Genomic DNA, 21,243 nt, shown 5'->3' with positions numbered 1-21,243 from the left:
CACAAGTCAATCTCTACAAGAACCTGTCTTGTTCCTTATTACTTCTATCACCTCTGTAATGATATTGTTAGGTTCTCAGTGTGTTTAATCATTATATTAGTCCATTTTTGTTACTATAATAAAATCTTGAGGTGAGCCAACTTTATGAAGAAAACAGGTCCAAGCCAGGTGCTGGTGGCTCACACCTGTAATCCTAGCTACTCAGGAAGCAGAGATCAGGAGGATCAAGGTTTGAAACCAGCCCTGAGCAAATAGTTATCAAGACCCTATCTTGAAAAAGCCATCACAGAAAAGGGCTGGCAGAGTGATTCAAGTGGTACGAGCACCTGCCTAGCAAGCATGAGGACCTGAGTTCAAACCCCTGTGCCACCAAAAGAAAAAGAAGGGGAAAGCGAAGGAGAAGAAGAAGGAGGAGGAGGAGGAGGAGGAGGAGAAGGAAGAGGAGAAGGAGAAGGAGAAGAAAAAGAAGTCCAAACAGCAATGTGCAGGCTCTGGTGAGGCCCCATGGTAGATGAGTCTCCAAACGGGAAGCCAGAGAGGCTGGGGGTCCAGGCCCAGGCTTTTATAACTCCATCTCAGGAGGACTAACCAGGATCTTCCAGGAAACACCCTCGTCCCTTCTGAGGGCACCCCCCCAATGATCTAAGGAACTCCCAGCAGATCCCACTACTGGAAGGATCCACACATCTCCCAGCAGCTCTGCCCTGTGGCCCAAGCTTCCAACACGCCAACCTTGAAAGACAATTCACATCCGGTCCACACGGTCCCTCTCTCTGTGCCTCATTCTGTGATGTATTTCTCATCTATGAGTTTTCCACGTGTGAAGAATGCAGTCTGTCCTTTCTTCTGCATGGCGTTTCTTCTGTGATTAGTCTTGTGTCTAGCATTTATTCCTTTTGTTATGTTTTAGTGTGTGTACAGCTCCACGTGTTTCTGTTCAACTTGTTCTCGCCTGGTCAGATCTCCTGGAAGGTGAGGAACCACTGAGTGCTCGGATTTCCTTTAAATCTGACTCGAGACCTCCTCACTTCCCCACACCTGTTCTTGTAGAGCCTGCAGCTTTCTCTATGGCTAAGGGAAGGGTGTTGGAAGAAGGTGACACAGAAGGCAGCTACACCTGGCTCACATTTCCCACTCCTCCAAGTCCGTTAAACAAACCCCTGCTCCCAAAACACCAGGGAAGAGACAATGGGCTGTTCCACCCCACTGGGGGCACCGGAACAGCGGGAAGCGGTGGCCATCAGACCACATGTGCTCGGGTCACCGGAGTCCCAGTTACAGATCCGTCCCCAGCACGTTTACAGTTGTTTTGCTCATGAAAACACCCCGCAGACCCACAATTTGGAATGTGCGTATAACCAATTGTTTAAAAACAGAAGCAGCGCGGGCTATTATAATGTAAACCGGTTTCTAAATGAAAGAATTAAAGGAACGTAATTGGAGGGGTCTACAAACAGTGGTTAACACGCTGCTCCGAGCGAGGACGCGTTACAACTTATAATCTTCCTTTGTGGGCTGTGCTGGCTTTAGTCGGGCGTGTGAGTGGCTCAGGTGTGGGGCTCCGTTAGCCGGGATCACACTGTTGTTTGCAGAGCCGTTTATGGCGCGTTGTTGTTGGCGCTTGAGTTTCTCCTTTTCTTCACGCTCTCGCTCTGGTCTCTGCAATCTGCATCATTGTCTTCCACACTTTTGTCTTTAGAAAGCTGTAAATAGATCCTGGGACGGTTAACTGTGTCAGAATCACGAAGTTCTGGAGCTTTCTGGATTAATCCTAGAGATGTGATGTGGATGCTTTGACAGGCAGAGGGACCCAGGTCTGTCCCGGAGGGCACTGGGGGTTGTGGCCAAGGTTCTGTCCCATGCAGGGAGGGTCCACAGGAGGGATGTCCGTGCAGACCAGCCCTGCTGCTGACCATCCAAGGCCACTGATGGGCATGGGTGCGTCTTTGGGGACACCAGCCTTGACCTCAATGGGCCACAACAGCTCTGTGTTCTAAAGATCCCTCTAGTGGGAACTCCAAGGGTTGGTGACAACAGAGGAACAAGGACAACGACACCTCTTCTGGGGAAGCAACAGTGAAAGGTTTGCTGAGTAAGGAAATCCTGTATCTTGCTTCTGCATTCACTCCCTTGCTCGCTCACTTAGTCAGTCACTCACAGGATGGAGCTGATGAATGTCATAAGAAAAACAGCACCGATAATTACCTGTGTTCTGCATCTGGCAGAATTCAAGCAAGATGGAAAAGAAATAGTAAAAGGGACAGTAAAGTTTATTAGGAGAGGAACACACTGTCACCAGACTGAAAGGGGGTTGTCTGTAGAGTGAGAGCAATGGATTGAGTTTTAAGGTTGGAATATTTATTGAGAAACTCTTAGCTTTGGGTCCTTTTGGTCCCTGGGGCAATTTCATGAGTTTGGTTCTTGTTAACAGAGACATTAAGTAACATATTAGTTTCTGCTCTAATTGATGGAGAATTTCTGTTTGAAATTCAGCCTAAGAACGTCTGGCTTCACCATGGACTCATTTTGCATTGCCAGGACTCCACGGTGACCTGTGATTTCAAGGCGTGGCCATAGGTCAAGGAATCAGAGGTGGCTGTCAGACAGTGAGTGCTGGGACTCCCCCTGGCTCCATGCTGAGAGTCGCACCAGGACTAACTTCTCGGTGTCCCAGCTGAGAGATGGACGTTTCACCCAGATGCTGGCACGCCCCTGCAGTCCTGCCTTTTTATGGCTGAGCCGTGCCTGTGTACCTCGGCTTCACTGGTTGTTCAGGGAAGGACATCTGGGTTCCTTCCAGGTTTTGGCTCTGATGAACCAAGTTCTAAGCTGTACAGGTCTTTGTGTGGACACCAGTCTTCGTTCCTCTGTGATGAACGTCCAGAAGTTCCACCGCTGGGTCAGGTCAGGTAGCAGTTGCATGTTTTTTTTTTTAAGAAACTGCCACACTGTCTGCCAGGGTGTCTCCCTCTCTTGGAATATGATTCATGTATCATAAGCTCACCGCTTTAAAGCGTAAGATTCAGTGCACTTTAGCACGTTTGTGACGTTTGCAGCCATCATGGAGGGAGGCTAACAACAGGGAAAGAAAAAAAAACCGGTCATGGGATGCAGCCCTCCTCAGCAAAAGGTCACTCCATGCTGGACTCCTCCTTGTCCCACCCGGTGCCACCCTCGGACATCCCCTCTTATGTCATTTATGGTCAGGATTACAGTTGTAAATTCCTCTGCAGTTAAAATTCACGCAAAGACAGGGGAAGCTCTTGGCCGGTTCAGACCAGAAAATGGCACACGCACAGTAAAGGCGAACCTGCCCTAGGTCTGACCTCTCAGGGAAAGCCCTCCAGTTAGGACCTTATGGACACTGGTCACGTCTCATGGACAGTTAGTTAAAAAGACCTGGGAATCCACGTAAGCACATGCGCAAAACGCCCCGTGTGCTATAGCAAGACCTTGTCAATCACACCAGTCCCTCCTGCAAAGCCCGCCCAGATTTGCCTCACCACAGTCCCTTAATCTCAAAAACCGCCTTTGGACGCCGATGGGCACGTGTGTGTCACCTGGCCCGGTCCCGCGCTCCCCTTGCAGTGCCCATGCTTTCCCTTTCCTTTCAGTTCGACTTTGCGATCCGTGTCCAGTGCTTTGTTCTGAGACCTTCCCCACCAGGGTCTTCTGAGACCACCCTCCGTTTTCAGAGGACTTTTATCACCGCCGAAAGAACCCCCCAAAGCACCGATGTGTTTTAGGCTTCTTGCTTTTCACTGAAGTCTGATCCGGCCCACATTACTTTCTGTATAAGACTTGGGCCTCGGGTTTAGGGTTTTTTCTCTCTCCCCTCCCTGTAGAAGTCTGTCTGTCCTGGCACCATTCTTGGACACCCGGCTGCACGTCACTTTCCACTTGGTCAGGATGAGTTGGGGCTCTTTGGGGATTTATTTGTGGGGTCTCTGTTCTCGGTTGACCTGTACATCTGTCCATCTGCTAGTCTGGCACAACCTTAACCCTATTCCTACTGGAGAGGTTTTTGTTTTGTTTTTTTTTTTTTTGTATTCACAGAATATTTATTTTTAAAGTAGCCACCAAAAGAAAAACGAGTAAATTTCCCATTGTAGAAATGGAACAGGTTGCATTGCTTGATGACAAAACTTGAAATTAATCATCAAACAGAAAATAACCACCAAGAAAAACCTACCACAGAGAGTATCTCTTTACTCTTGTCAAGGATGTCAAAGCGGAAATAGTGCAGTTTTTGGAAAATAATGAAGAAGTATATCAGAACCTGTTACGTTGGCTAACACAACGCTCTCAGAAATTCTTAGCCTTATACTCTTAAATTACCCAACAAAAGCAAATGAATGAAACATTCATCCCAAGTAATGAGAAAATAACAGCAAAATAAACCAAAAGGAAAAAGGAGTTGAAATTAAAGCTAGCCTGTAGTCCCTGCTAGGAGTTTGCTTTTGTCACACAGACCCATAGGTAAAATAAACTCAAAATATACATAGGAATTTGATGTATGATAAAAGTAGACTGCTAGTTCTTGGGGAAAACAATAGATTTTTCACTAATGCAGTTTAGTAAATCATGAAACTGTATCTCTGTTTTTGACCAAAAGTAATTGCAGATGTACCAGTGATTTAAACAAAACTGGAATAATGTGGTTATTTTAGACTCTAGGTTGGGAATTCACAACCCACAAACCATTAAGAAAAGTTATGGTGAATTTGATGTTACAATAAAATTTCTCTTGCAGAAAAAGAGTAGCTAAAAAGAGATGGGAAATGTTAGGAGCCACTACGACTTCCCTGGTGGCTTTCAGGACTAAGTTATATATATAGCCTGTTACTCCTAAAATAGCGGCTCTCAGACTGGAGCTTGAATCAGAATCACCTGTGGGCCTTATTAAAATACAGATGGCACATGAGAAAAGCGAGAGCACACAAGGGTGGGGTGAGGATAGCTAAGACACCTAAAAAACTAGCTAGCATTTGTTGCCCTTAACGCAGAGAAACTAAAGCAGATACCTTAAAAGCAACTGAGGCCAATAGGAGAAGGGGACCAGGAACTACAGAAAAGGTTAGATCAAAAAGAATTAACCTAGAAGGTAACACCCACGCACAGGAAATCAATGTGAGTCAATGCCCTGTATAGCTATCCTTATCTCAACCAGCAAAACCCCTTGTTCCTTCCTATTATTGCTTATACTCTCTCTACAACAAAATTAGAGATAAGGGCAAAATAGTTTCTGCTGGGTATTGAGGGGGTGGGGGGAGAGGGAGGGGGCGGAGTGGGTGGTAAGGGAGGGGGTGGGGGCAGGGGGGAGAAATGACCCAAGCCTTGTATGCACATATGAATAATAAAACAATAAATAAAATAAAATAAAATAAAATAAAATAAAATACAGATGGCTGAATCCTTCACAACAGAGTTCCTGCCTTCCTCCCTCCTTCCCTCCCTCCCTTCCTTCCTTCTCTCCTCCCTTTCTCCTTTCTCTCTCTTTTTTTTTTTTTTGGTTGTTGTTATTTTGTGTATGTGTGTGTGGTACTGGGTCTTGAACTCAGGGCCTTCACCTTGAGCCACTCCACCAGTTTTTTTTTATGATGGGTTTTTTTGGGAGGGTCTCTTGAACTATTTGCCTGGGCTGGCTTTGAACCATAATCCTCCTGATCTCTGCCTCCTGAGTAGCTAGGATCACAAGTGTGAGCCACTGGCGCCTGGCTGGTTGTTATTATTTTTGTTATCATTTTGTGGTCAAGCCTGGACTCTTCTGCCTCCACCTCCTGAGGGCTAGGATTACAGTTGTGTGACACCACTCCCAGCTTCAGACTTTATTTCCATACTGGAGAAGTCTTGGCGTTGGGGAGCTGGTATGTCCTATGTTGTCTTTCTTTTGCAAACTCCTTTATTATGTCAGTTCCTCCTCTTTCCATGTAGGTGTGAGGACATCACAGAATCTTGCTGGGAAAGTAACTTATTGTAGAGATGACTCCATGAGTTCTCTGGTTGTTTGGGTTTTTATCATAAGGGACCTCCTCCCAGGGAACAACCCTGCCCAGTGTTCCTCATATCCCCAGGGTGTAGCTCTACACACCATTTCCTAAATCTGTAGCCAGTTAGCTGTCTGTCCCTCTGACTAAAATGGAAACCCCTTTTAAGGCAACCCCAAGCAAACACCTGGTATCCTGTGGGCAATGACAGTAATGACTTCATGAATGAGTTGAGAGAGAATTAGTCAGGATGACAAGAGAGTCCTTTAAATAGAGCCAGGAGAAGGAATTGAGTCTTGCTTGCCTCTGATGAATTGAGGCTTTTTGTTAAACAGAAAATCCACAACTAAATATAACTTTTAGGCCATTAGCTGGGAATAATAAACAGGGTAGAAATTCCAAAGGGAGCCATTAGGGAGAGGATTATATAACATTTAAATTATAATTGCTTTTTAAAAACTCCACTCTGAGGCTTTAAACATCCTACAAAGCTATTACCATAGGTTTCCTTTCTTCTTTTTTTAAAGCTGTGCTTTGAAGCAAGAAGAATGGATATATTTAAAATGTATATTTTTACTCACCTGTGTTTTGGATGATAAATTTATAATTCCTACTTTTGTGTGCTCTGTCTAATCTGTTCTGCACCTATTATTCATGTCAAACATCCAGTAATATTTGGGAGGAAAAATATTGCCCTATAATTCCACCCTCCAGGTGTTTGGAGGAGAGCAGGCTGTGTCCAGATTATCCTGGGTGCCCCCTTAGGAAAGTGGGCAGACACTGTGCAGTCTGTCCTCTGCTGGGCCCCCATACAGGTCCTTCTAAGGTCGTGTTCTCTCAGCTGGAGTCATAGCAAGAACATCTGGGGGTGGGGTGGGGGTGGGGCTCCCCGTCCCTCACTCTTTCACCCCTCTCCCCTAGTCTGAGTACAGACCCACCATCGCTGTGACGTTTCACACCCCTGGGGACAAGAGAAGTCACTTCCCCCACCCCTTTCTTTGCCCTCTGCTTTCCTGGCAGTGGGTTGGAGGAATTCAGGGTGTCCAGCAGTGGCCACTGTCCAGCAAGTGTGACTGTCCTGTCTGGAATGGGATCTGGGAGGGATGTAGCTGCCAGTGTGGGAAAGGTGGCCAGAGTGTAGGGGGGGAGGTACCCACAGCCACACAGGCTGGCTCTTGACATAGCCAGCTGGGCATCTTTCCTGGCTCCTCTCTACACCACCAGAACAGATTGCTTAACTGTCCTCAGCCTCAATGTTCCTGTCTGTACAATGGTGAGAATTCTTGCTGCTATGGACCAAATGTGTGTCTATTCCTCAAACTCATGTCAAAACCTTCACACGTCCCCCCACCCCCACAGTGTGATATACTTAGAAATAGGGTTTCCGGGGACTAGAGTTAAGTGAGGTCATGAAGGTGCAGTCCTAATCCAGTAGCATTGGTTTTACAGGAAGAGGACGTGACCTCTCTTGTCCCCTGCATGAAGAAAAGGGTCTGTGGACATAGCAAGAGGGTGGCCACCTTCAAGCTGGGAAAAGCCCACACCAGGGACTGAACTCTGCTGACCTTAGGCATGGTCTTGCAGCCTCCAGACTGGGGAAATCAGTGTCTATTGCTGAAGCCCAGGCTGTGGTTCTTTCTCTTGTCTCTCTCTGTCTCTGTCTCTGTCTCTCTGCTGAGAAAGACTGGATGGGACTCAGGCCTGGTGCACACTCTATGCCACTGAGCCACATCCCGACCTGGCATTTTCCACAGTCTGAGTTAAGATGCCTGCCTCAAAGAGCAGTGGGGAGAGACTGAGATGATGTCTGTCAGGTGCTAGTGCAGAGCGACCTTTGCAGGCCACTCGTTACCTGGCTTCTGAGTCAGCACTCCCTGGGTCACAATCCTCATCTGTCCCTTCAGACACAGGTGTGGAGGTCAGAGAAGACACCATGAAGACAAAAGCTGGGTGGGTGCGGTGGCTCACGCCTGTAACCCCAGTAAACTTGGGAGGCAGAGATCAACAGGATCATGGTTTGAGGCCAGCCGATGCAAAAAGTAAGAGTAAACCCATTTCAGCAAAGAAGCTGGGCATAGTGGTGCGTGTCTGTCATCCCGACTATGCAGGGGGATGACGTATGAAGCTAGCACTGAGCCATGAGACCCTATCTGAGAAATAACAAAACAAAAAAAAAGGACTGGAGGTGTGGCTCAAGTGGTAGAGCACATTCCCATGCCTTCCAAGCACGAGACCGTGAGTTCAAATCCCAGTGCTGCTATAGAAAGGAAAAGACTGAAAAGCCACATGCACATGCAATGGGAACTGGGATCACCCCCACTGGGGGACACGGAGGTGGGCATTGGACCTGCCTTCCCAGGAATACCTCAGGGGTTCTGGAAGAAATATTAGGATGGGGGTCAGCCCTGGGGCTGTTTTCAGGAGGCAGGACAAAGGAAGCTTGCTTGTCTCCAGTCGGTACAAGCGGTGGTTGCAGGAGCCTCAGTCACAACCATCCATCCTTCAGGGCTTGGAGGAGTCCAGCCTTCAGAACGCCGTGTGCTTCCCTGTTTCCCTCTCTGTCTTCTAGTATCAATACAATGACTATTTGTGAGCATCACTGTGAAGCAGACACACACTGGAGGCCCCAGGTGGAGTGCCTAATGATATCCACCCTGGGGGAGGCATGGATTTTACACAAGGCCCCAAACAAAAATATGACCACGAAGTATGATAAGAGGCAGGGAGGGGGCAAAACCACCAAGAGAGGGAACTTCAAGTGATGCTGTGCTAGGCTGGCTCTTCTGAATGTGAGGATGTGACATTGAAGCTCAGATCTACAGGACTTGTGAGGACGGCAGCACATCTGAGACTGCTGAGGTTACAGGGACAGTCCTCACAGATTTAAAAGGCAAAGCAAAATAAGACAAACAGGAACACCACTCCACCCGTGAGTACTACCAACCAATATGAATGAAATTGCTCTTAGCATAGTGACACACGTTGTGCCCACAGGAATGCAGTTTTTTTGCCCTGTGAATAGTGACCAGTTTTGCATCTATTATAAATTCATCCTGGCAATCTTTTAATGACTAAAATATGATACCCAATTACACCTGCAAGTGACTAGAGCCATTCTTCATGTGACTACAAAGTTGTGAGTTGCTCTTTGGAGTATCCACAGTCCGGTCCCCGGTCACAGGTTTGGGTCTGTGAAGGCTGCTCCCTGCTCCCACCGTGGCACCTTCCTGCTGACCCCAGAGGGGATAAGCCTATGTCCTCAGATAACCGAGGCAGAGGGGCTGAAGAAACACCTTGTGACACCTGTCCTACAAGGGTCTCATTTCTACTCACGAGGGAGAAGCTCCCAGCACCTATTAAAGGCCACACCTTTTAATTACCATTGCATCAGAAAACCTACACTTTGGAGGACACCTTCAAACCATGGCGCAGGCTTTGACCTTTCTTGAGCATGTGAAATCCTTTTCTAGGCTGGAGGATACTGAATTAAATGTTAATACCTCTTAGGTTAAAGAGGCCATGTCTGATTGGCTCACAGAGATACACAGGCATGTATATAAACTGAAAATTCCTAAAATTCTAAGAAAAAAAAGAAAATTGAACTTAACACGAAGTATTCTTGAAATGTGATATTTTTACAAATTAGATAAACTCTGGGTAAACGAGAGTCGTTTAGTAACAGGCAAGTGTAGTTTTGGAATAGGTTTATAACTTAGAAACTGTTTTTGCTGAAAAGCACTGACTCCTGACTTGGGCCGTGAATGAATGAAAAGCAGGAGAAAGCCTGGCATCCCTGCCTCCATTTTGCATCTGTCTTTGTCCAAGCTGTTCTCGCAGACCTCTTGCAGCCGCCTTGGAATCCAGGAAGGACGGGGCTGATGATAACATCTTTACAAGGGGGATGGAGGAAGCCGCCCCAAGGAACAGCAGAGCCTCCGCAGGACAGGCCACTGCCAGGCAACGATGACTTGCTTACCCCGGCCAGACTCTGTCCTCCAGTGATGACAGCGATGACAATATCTCCAGATCCCTTCCCGAAACCGGGACTGAGATTCTGGCCAACCAGGCCACACTCTGACCAGGACTGTTTAATAACCACGCATATCTTCCGCCCTCCCCAGATTCTTCCTCTACGTAGACCTAAGGCTCACGCCTGCACGTTGGAAGGCTCCCTGCGGGTGTCCGCGCTGAGTGACAAACCTCCTGGCTCTGTCCGAAACCTGTGCTGAGCTCCACCTGCTGTGTTGTAAGGAGTGGCCGAACCCGACGCGTGGAACCCCTGGAGTTAGGCCTGGGGCCTAGAACTGCGGTTTCAGTTTCATCTAGTCTAAAATGTAGTTTTAGGAACAGCCGTCCCTGGTCTCTCCATGGTCAGTAAAATAATAATTTGGGTTTGGTCTCCTGAAATCCCAACAGGTTCACGGTCAAGTGAACTCGTGTTACTCCTTGGTAATGTTTAGAACTATGAGAAATGTAAGCTTGAGTTTAAGTAAGTTAAGTAATTTTTCTGAGGAATGCTGTATTCCAACAGTACTTATGTCTTCTGCTGGAAACTTGAAGATATTTTCCAAGATCATCAGGCAATGTAAGACCTTGGAATGATTTCACGTTGACTTCTCGTCCAATATGTGCACACCTGGGTAATTTTTAAGTGACTTGGAATATTGGAACATTGATTACTAAGCATAGCCTTCAGTTAATACAATGTTGCATATTTTTATCCGCTGTCGATGAAGACTCTGTCTTTGGGTCTTGCTAGCGTTTCTGCTGGGTTCTGCCCCATTCAAAGGGGAGATGTGTGGCTCACATGTGGCTGCTGGCGTGCTATGTGAGACTGACAGCTTTAATCTGTTCTCCGAAGACGTGGACCAGAAGGATGCGTACATACACCCGAGGAGACGCAGGCTAAGAAACTGGCTCCCAGGGAGACGAGGGCTGACAAGATTTGCAGTCAGCTAGCTGAGGACCCAGGAGAGCCCGTGGGGATAGTTCTGGTCCAAAGCAGGCGGGCTTGAGATCCTGCAAGAGCTGATGTTTAGTTCAAGTCCAAAGGCAGAAGAGACCCATCTCACTCTGCCGGTCAGGCAGGAGAGGTCTCTCTCCCTCAGGAAGGCCAACCTTCTGGTCTACTCAGGTTGAGCTGGTCTGGATGAGGTCACTTAGCCTGGGGAGGGTCATGGGCTTTACTCAGTCTGACGATAAATGTGTGTCCTCTCCAGCAACACCACGGAGGAAACACTTGAGCAGATGGCGGGGTGCCCTGTGGCCCAGTCAAACTGACACCTAACATTGACCGTCACTCCACTTCTCAGCTTTCTTTATGAACTATGTGACAGTACCCTGCAGCAAGAGTGATGGCACAAGATGAGGGACTTCTGTCCTCAAGCTGTGACTTCAAACACGTTTTGGTCTCTGGACTCTTTTTAACACTCTGAGGATTTAACTTTTGTTAAGTTAGGACCTCGACTTTAGATTCTGTAGGTTATAAATATTTATGTTCTTACTAAAAATTGAAGTTGAGGCAGGGCTCTGGTGGCTCACACCTGTAATCCTAGCTACCTGGGAGACTGACTTGGGGAGGATTGCAGTTCAAAGTCCATCTGGGCAAATAGTTCGAGACCCCATTTCCAAAATAACCAGAGCAAAATGTGTGGCTCAAGCTGTTTTTTGCCTGCTTTGAAAGTACAAAGCTCTGAGATCAAACCCCAGTTCTAACAAACAACAAAAAAAAGTTTATTTATTGTTTCACTTGAAAACAGTAATGATAGACACATTGCAAATTACTATAAGATCCTAGTCTTACTGTGAAGTTTGTTTTGGCCTCAAGGACCTTCTGAGATCCATTGGGAAAGTGAATCTTATTTGCCTGGATTTATAATCTCTGAATCTGAATAAAAAGCGATGAGAGGCATAAAATCTCAGCAGGGTTTGCTAGGTAGGTCGGGCTTGTCTCCTCGGTGAACCCTTCACCACCTTCACCCACAGTAAAGGGCCATTCTTCACTGTCTGTGTGATTTTCTGGAGGGCAGAGACTCTGTGTCTACCCAGAGTCATTTGGGGTTATGTGTTGACCTAAGGAACAAAATATTTCCTGACTAATGTCTTAATGAACTGGACTTTTGAAGTAATCACGTTGCTTTCCATGTTTATTCTTAAACATTTTATTGTCCTTTTGATTACATACTAACAAAGTTACCTCAGACACATGATTCCATCTCTCTCTTTTGTTGTTGTGGTACTGGGGTTTGAACTCAGGGCCTTGAGCTTGCTAGGCAGGTACACTATCCCTTGAGCCACTCCTCCAGTCCATTTTGCTCTGGTTATTTTGGAGATGGAGTCTCAAGAACTATTTGCTGGGGCTGGCTTCAAACCTGAATCCTCCTAATCTCAGCCTCATAAGTAGCCAGGATTATAGACGTGAGCCACAGCACTTGACTACATGATCCTTTTTTTTTTGCTTACTGGGTCTTTAGAGTTGCTTTTTTGCCCAGGGCAGGCCTTGAACTGAAATCCTCCTGATCACTGCCTCTGTAGTAGCTAGGATCACAGGCATGTGCCACCTGGTCTGGTCTGATTTTTCTTCTTTGGTGCACTGATGAGGGATTACATAAATTGACTTTTGAATGGTGAAGCAGCCTTGCAAGCCTGGAATAAACGCCACCCGGAGACAAGCATCTCCTTTTTATGCGTTGCTGGATTGCCTTGGCTGAGTTTTTTGTGGTGGGTTTTTGCTTCTGGATTCGTGACAATGTTCAGTCTGTAGTTTTCCTTTCTTGTAATATCTTGTCGGGTTTTGGCATTGGGCTAATGCTGCCCTAAGGATTGGGTTGGGAAGTGTTCCCTCTGCTTCTGTTTTCTGGAAGACATGAGTAGAAATGGTGTCATTTCTTCCTTACACGTTCCAGAGTGCACCCGGAAATCCCTCCTGGCTGGCCCTCTCTCCTGTGGGAGGTCATCGTTCCTGATTCCAGCTTCACCAGGCCAGCGCAGTAAATCAGCACCGCTGCACCTGTGTAAATCACTCAGCAAGGTGGCCTTGTGGCAACCAAGAATGTCGTATTATGACCACAGGGGCATGGCAGGGAAAGAGCCTGAACGGGGGAAATAAAAACAGGATTAGTGGGTGTCCTGTCCTGCATAGTCACCCAGTCATAGTGACCTTTGATTGACCCAGAGCACTGTCACTGGTGGAAGGCTGACAGCAGTGAAGATAAACGTTCCCCATAGAAACGCGAGCTGGAATGGCCTCTGGTTACTGGCCTCTGGACATTGGCCAGTTCTGCTGATTGTGAATCCGTTTCTGGACCTCTGTGACTATGAATGCAAATTAAATTCTTCTTTAAATCAGCTGTAGCATCCTGATTTCCTCATTAATCAATGAATTAAGGAGAATCTTTGACATGCTTTCTTTTTGTACTTCATATGAATAGTGGTTTTACTTTTTTAAAAATTGTCTTTTAACAAAAATTGTGATACCTCTCCCCTAGAAGAAAGTGCATTACATCAATACCACCTATGGTTTAGGGGTCTCCAGCCCCCAAGGCCAGTGAAACCCTTCGTGTCCCTGGACTTGGCTGGCTGGGAAGGTTGCCTCGACGTGCGGTAATTATTAGCAGTATTTTCTCACCTGAGAAATAGGATTTAATGGCAGGAAGAAAGGTGGATACATCTAAGCATCCCTGGCACAGTGACCAGCAAGTTCCACTGAAGGAAGGCTTCCTTTGGGGAAGGGCTTCATGAGCTTTGGCTCGTGGCTGGATGACAGAGATCGATGGCCACATTGAATATCCAAGCAGGTGGCAGTCATGAGGCAGCAGAATGTGAGAACAACCTGGTGGCCCTCAGGCCAGGTCCTCACCAGAAGGTCTCACTCAGGAACATCCTTCTCTGCATTTCTGTGTCCTTAACTAACATCAGCCCATTGCGGGGAGGCATGGGGGAGACTGGGTAATTCCGCCAATGTGGTGTCAGGAAACAGTTTTTGGAGGAGCTTGGTTGGGTTGTCTTTAAGAATCTCGACTTTCAGTGCCACCTCAGGGTCCACAGTCACAATAATAAGTGATAAAGCAATGCAAGGAATGCCCTGCAAATGACCCCAGAAGAGCATCAGTGCCCTACTCTGGTGTTGCAGGGACATGGAACGTGACGGGATCCTCTTCTCCACCCAGCGACCCTCAGGCTGCTTGGAGCTCTTACACCAGGACCTCAATTCTGGACTTTCTTGTTCATCTCTGCGTTGTCTAATTTCAGCTGGAATCCTACCGGGCTGGTTTAGTTAGAATTCCCTCCTCCATAGCTGATGTATCTCACCAGGTGCCTCGTTCTCCACCCTCCTCCAGGTGATGCCTGATCACCCCGGCCTGCCTTCAGCAAGAGCCCTGTTAGATCAATTTAGCCAGAGTCCCCTGTGCCCTGAAGTTTCCTCTCAGTGATTTTTTTAGCCACTGACCCTACCTGCTCCTTGGCTCCAAAGCCCTACTCAACTGTGCTGTATTCAGAGTTGGGCCCCATCTCTCTCTCTCACAGTGAGACCTGTGATGACGCACCACTCAGGCAGTAGTCTCTCTTGAACAAAGTCTGTCACTGTTTTCAACAAGTGTCACTGGATAGCATTGCTTTGACAGTAGCTTCAGGGAAGTCACTTGCCGTTTTGTGTCTTTAGAGCTCAAAGGGGCTGTCCGCTCTACCTTCCTTGAAGGACTGTGCTAGATCAATTTGTTTTAGACTATTGTGGACATAAAGGTGACCGACCAAGTGAGACAGAGGGTCGGTCTCTCCAGGAGCAAGAGAGAAACTCTAGCACCTGAGTTTAGCAGAGGCCCAAAGGCAGGCAGAGGAGTGGGGCGGCTGCAGAGGAGAGGAGGGCCGCTCCGGCCGCCTAGCAGCTGTTGGAGGCTCCGTGGAAGCCCACGGCCTAGGCAAGTGGTCAGGGGGAACATCTGGCTTTCGCTGGTTGGTACTCCGTTGGAAGCAGAAACAAAAACCAGGGAATCTGTCGGTTATTAATTGAGTCCTGGCCATTTTGGGTCGATTGACGTTATGGCTCCCTGGGCTGGATTGGGGTAGGTTTCCTACACACATCACTGCAGATCTGGGACAAAGTCCTATTTGAATATCTGTCCTGGCCCTTGTTTGTCTATTTAGTTTCTTCCTATGTGTAGAAGACATGAGATTCTGAACACGTGACTCAAGTGGTTTTTGAGATTACTGTTTGATGCTTCTTAGTATTTTTAAACAAAACCCCAGAAATGCATGAACACATTTCCAGCAACCGCCTCAAGAAGGCAACAGCTGCTGCTATTTAAAGACTTCTCTTGAACCAGCTGCCCGGAAGGCCAGGAAGGATTTGCTGTGGTGTCCTCCCAGCTGGTGGCTCCAGCTGGTGGCCAGAATTAACTTCAGGCGCTCTGTTCAGTGTCCATTTTTATATCCAGAGTTACAGAATTGGGAAGGAGCTCAAGAGTGACTGTGCAGCCCTTGTCCTCAAAGAGGATTTGTAAATTGTTCTTTCAAAGGTTTGACAGAGACCAAGACACAACAATCTTTCACGGCAGCTGATTCTGGGCTTGAGACCTCGAGAAAATCCAAATAACAAGAGCCATTGGCAGCTGTGGAGATGAGAGACTGTACCTGCTGCCTGGGGGCTTCAAAGGAGGACTCTGGGATGACCACAGGGGCGGCTGTTTGAGGGCCTCAGCAGCCTGCAGTCCAAGCACTCAGTAGACCATGTTAAGTCACTGCAGACCTGCGTCAGGAGCCAGGGCCCTTTTCTGGAGGACATGAGTTCAAATCGTGCTTGTTCCTGTCTCCCTGAGGCTCACTCCCTCTGCTGCAGGCGCCAGGGAACACTATTATAAATAAATTACAAAAAACCCACAGTCATCATCTTCCACAAAAATCCCCACTAATACTGTATTTTCCCCTGGAACAATTTTAAGTTGGGGTCATGAAGACCTCTCACCCCAAACACTTCAGTGTGTGTTTTTATTCATAAGGACATTCTTCTGTGCAAGTGAAGGACAGCTATCAAACCCAGGAAAGGCCTTGACCTTTCACACACTGTGATCGTAAATCCAGAATGTGACTGCCAGCTAATCCCTAGACCCTGTCTAATACTAATCTACAATCCCCAGTGACTATAGGATTAATGGAACCAAAAAGCACTTCCACATGCTGGTAGTAACCCACTGTAAGAGGTTATGTAAAGCCAGCCCGGGCAAACAGTTCAAGAGAAGCAATCTCGAAAAAACCCATTACAGAAGAGGGCTGATGGAGTAGCTCAAGGTGGAGGACCTGAGTGTAAACACTAGTATTGCAAAAAGAAAAAGATGTCATTTAGAATATTATTTACAAAATAGCAAAAACTGTATGGTACCAGGGATATAACCTAAGCACACCCAACAGAAAATACACAAAATATAGCCAGGTATGGTGGTGCATGCCCTTAATCTCAGCTACTTAAGAGGCAAAGGCAGGAGGATAATGAGTTCAAGGCCAGCCCAGGCAAAGGGAGCAACACCCTATCTCAGAAACAAAGTGAGAACAAAGGGTTGGGGGTGTGACTCACGTGACAGAGTACTTGAGGCCCTGGGTTTGAGTCCAAGTACTGAAAAAGAAAGAAGAAAGAAAGGAAGGGAGGGGGGTGGGGAGGAGGAAGAAAAGGAAAGAGAAAGAGAGGAGGGAGGGAGGAAGGAAGGGAGAAGGAAAGGAGAGAGGAAAAAGGAAGCAAGGAGAGAAGAAAGAAGGGAAGAAAGACAGGACATCTAGTTTTAGGGGACTAAACAAGTGGGTATTTCTTCTCAGCCACCTGGAATCGGCCCCGATTGAAAGCAGGACAAGGAACAGAAGTGTCGATGCCGCAATGGAGGCCTTGCACACGCAGCGCAGGGAGAGGCCCAGGGAGGGGACAGTGGTCAGTTTTTAAAATAAGGTGGAAAAGCACCAAGCAGCACGATTTCCACAGTGTTGTTGAGTTTGTGTGTTAGAAACAGCACACGAGGTAACACTGAGCTTGACTGCGCAGTGTCCTTTCCAGAAGAGTCATATGTGAACTGTGGACCAACGGACAGGCCCCGTGGCCCAGGGACCAGGTGCCACATCAGGGCGGTTCAGGGCCGGGGAAGAACTCCGCTTCATCCAGCCCAGTTTAGCTGTGTGAAATGACTTTAAACCACACGTACACTGCCAACGTAATTAAAATAAATGCAATTATTTTAATTTAATCTAATCAATTAGTATTTAATATACTTATCAATCCAATTAATAGTTTATTTTAACTATTAATATTTTATTTAATTACATCGATTAAATGATTAATTATTTAATTGATGTAACTAAAATTGGTTAAAAGGCTAAGAAAACCAGTTACACTCTCCTCTGTCACATAGCAGGGACCAGAGAGATTGGGCTGGAGGGAGGAGCGGACGGCAGAGGGGCATGTGCCTTTGACATCGGCTGAAACGGTCTGCTTCCCGTGACAGACAGTGGTTCATGACTCATTCATCCCTCCAACTCATTGCACCACAGACTGTGTGTTTTGTTCTGGTGCTGGGGAAGGACCAGGACTTCGTCACATTCAGGCAAACACGTCACATGGCCCTGGCACCACTGATTTTAAATGGATGAAGTTCATCATACATGAATGAGACCACAATGCAACTAAGTTGATTGAATAAAGCAACCGTTTAATTAGTGCATGGCTTGGACTTGAGTCCTAGAATTTGATGTGTTCTTTCGCTCTAAAGAATTGCTTTGTTACTCATTCACGCCGACTCCTCGCATCTCTTCCTTGACTACTACTGACTGCTAGCTATCTACCTCAAGGACACCAATTGTACTTGTGTTGGGTCATTGTTTTTTATCTTTAGTCCTGTGTGTGTGTGTAGCGCCTCCCCTGGCCCCTGGGGTTTTCATCGTCTGTGTTCACTACAGTTGTAGTTGTGTGAACACAACTGTGTAATAAATAGTTGTGTTCATTACAATCACAATAAACTCTCCTCTCTCTATCAACAATCCATGTTCAGCTGTGTCTATTTTGTACCCTTACTTTCCTAATTTATTAATTAAACAATTCATCTCTCTGGCTCCATGCTTTTCACTGTCATGACAGAGCCATAGGAGATTACAATGTCTGCAGCTGGGAATATGAATGGCTGACTTCTTTGCTGTCAGAAGACAACTCAGCCAAAAACCTTGGTTCTTTTGGGCCTCAGTCAGCCTGCCCAGCAGCACAAGTGGGCTATCTACAGCCTGAAACCCGCCCTGTGCATTTCTTTGGATTGCAATATTCCTTCTCATCTAATTTGGTTTGTTTTTAAACACCCCTTCTTTTAATTATTTGGTTTTATTGAATTTGGGTTGCTCAATGGTTTTTTTATATATCAAAGCGCTGTCAGTAATTTGCTTTTGGAGGAGACTGTTTTGAAGCACTGCTGAGTGCTTCACGTTTCACAGCGATATCTCTGTTTGGCTGGAGCTGTAGTTCCAGTGTTTGGCCGCACAGACTCAGTGATTCCTGCTACTCACCTGTCCCACTGGCTCCTCTCCAGGGAGCCTTCTTTTTGCAGTCCCCACTGATCTGTGACCAAGCACTTCCCAACTCTGGTCTGCTGGCTCCTACCCTCCCAGACCTGGAAAAAGATCATTTTCCCAAGCCTGGCTGGGCATGCTGATTTTTAAAAAATTTTTAAATTTTTTTTATATTCATTTATTCATATGTGTATACATTGTTTGGGCCATTTCTCCCCCCATCCCCCACCCCCTTTCTTCCCCCCATGTTGATTTTTTAAAAAATTAAAAAAATTTTAAATTCATTTATTCATATGTGCATACATTATTTGGGCCATTTCTCCCTCTTGCCCTCACCCCTTCCGTTCCCCTCCCCCCATGTTGATTTTCAAAAATGAAATTCTGGCCAGTTCCCAGGCTCCGCCACACTTGCTGTTAGGCCTGTCATACTGGGTGTCCACTCTCTCTCCTGAGGATCCGTGCTGTCCCCACACCTCCTGCCACTATGACAGGGGAGACCTGCACCATCTTTTCCACTGAGACCTCTGAGGATTCACCCACCTGTGAGATCAGGTGGTCCAGGGCAGAAGGAACCACAGCCAGTGAAGCAGGTGTCAAGACAGGTCTCTCTCTTGCTAGCCTGGTGCCAGGCCATGACTCTGTCAAGACTTCTGTGACACTTTCCAATCTTGATGGATGCTCACCCTCCAAAACAGCCAAAAGGACATCGGAAACATTTCATTCTTGGCTTTTTTTTTTTTTTTTTGGTGGAGGGGAAGGATGGATAGTACTGGGCTTTGAACTCAGATCCTTACACTTGCTACAAGGCGCTCTATCATTTCAGCCACGCCCCCAGCCCATTGTTTTCATTCTCTAATCTTACTGTGGGTTAAAATGCTTTTATGTAGGAGAACCTAAGAACAGGTTCCCTCAGGTTTTCACCCTCCCACTGTAGCGGGGAGGAGGATCAGAAGAAAACAGTCTAGGCCTGAGTCCTGAGAAAGCAGCAGGGAAGTAGGGATGGCATAGCAGAGATAAAACCTGAGAATCTGAACTTGAGGAAAGTCATGTAGCACTAGGATAAAGTAGCCAATAAAATTAAATATAACCATATATGGATTAGACCTTGCTTTTTGCTGCTGTAACCTGATTGCAAGGGTATATAAGGTGAGACCCCTTTGTTCTCGGGGCTCAGCCTTTGGACACGAGTCCGCTGAGTCTGTGCTGGCACAATAAACATTGCTTCCTGCTAATTGCCTCAGGAGTCCCGTATCTCAGCTAGCAACCTCCCAAAACACCACTTCAACAATGTTCTTTTCCCAAATCCCATCCCCTCTTCAAACCCTGGGTTTTAGGTTCCATTTCCTGCCATCCATGAGCAGCTCAAATTCCCATCGCCTGCTTTCCAGATCCCCCTAAACGTTGAGAAGCACAGCCTTGCAGTGAAAATGTGTGGCAGCTTGGCTGATGAGCTTGAAGGGTTTGGGACAGACAATGTTGCTAGACAGAGTTACGAAGGCCATTTTAACTTCTTTTTCATTCTTGTCATGGGGTAGAAAAATGAGCTGATCCTTCACCCTTGTACTAAGTTAGACTTTAACCCTGGCCTCAAAACGGTTTCTAAAGTGCCCTCTGGTGTGGACGCTGTAAAACCCGGGACCCTGTTGGACACTGCTTCTCATTCTGACCCCTTTCTCTCCTGTACGTGAGCGACAGCTGTGGACCTAAGGGGACAGTCCAGCTCACTTGAGTAGAGTAACTGATTTTGACATCTGATTAACTGACAGAAATTAGAAATTTGAGGATGAATCGCTGACTAGGAATTAAATTAACCATATTAGACGATAGGTGAATTTTTAAAGCAGGGTTAATTTTATCTCTCGTTATCTCTTCATTATTCGATTTTTAAGTTCCACACATCAAAAATTTAACCACAGGAACAAAATAACGATCCAGTGTCTCCCGCTCAGGACCGATGTGTGCATGGGGTTGCTGGCTGACTTTCAACGTGACCCACGTGAAATCATCTGAGCGTGTCGTAGCTGTCACCGGGCTGGTGTGTCATTTCCCACCCCTCCATCCTGTGGGGCCAAGATGGTGAGAGCTCGGGTGGGCTGCTCTCCCGTCCTCACATGGCTCTCCCCAGATGGGCCATGGCCTGGCGAGGTCTCACGTCTCAGGCACAGGCTCCTTTAAGGGAACAGTCTAGATGCTTTGTCACCCATGCTTATTCTTGCCTCTTTGTGTAGCTTTATGCGACATGAGCAGCTGTCCACTGACAAGTGTCCATTCGCTGCGGGACCAGTCCTGCATTCCTGCAACTCCAAGTTGGAGGCCAGGCACAGCCTGGTTGAGAGAGTGACATGGCTCCCTGTTTAGGCCCAGCCTAGTTCTGACCTTTTTGTTGGGACCAATGCCTCATGATGGAGACAGCTGTCACAGGAAGCCATCAGAAGTCCCTGTTCACGGATGTGACCTCAGGTCCCCTGGCAGGCACCATGGGCCTGATCTGAACCAGCAACCTGGAATGCAATGGCTTTTTCCCAATGAGCACCTGTTGTTTTATTTTAAAACTCTGGCTCGCCTCGGTGCCCAAAGACACCCTTGCCCTGTCTGATCAGTGGAAGAACACTAGACATCCCAAGGACCTGGTCCATTTTCCTGCAACTCACACGTCACCAAACCAAGGAGCCAGGCACCTACTTCAGGGGAGGGTTAGCTATCGGCAGGCCTGGCCGGGGGACTGGCC

Source organism: Castor canadensis, chromosome 10 (genome assembly GCF_047511655.1).
Source record: "Castor canadensis chromosome 10, mCasCan1.hap1v2, whole genome shotgun sequence".
NCBI lineage: Eukaryota > Metazoa > Chordata > Mammalia > Rodentia > Castoridae > Castor > Castor canadensis.
This window is presented reverse-complemented; position numbering follows the sequence as displayed.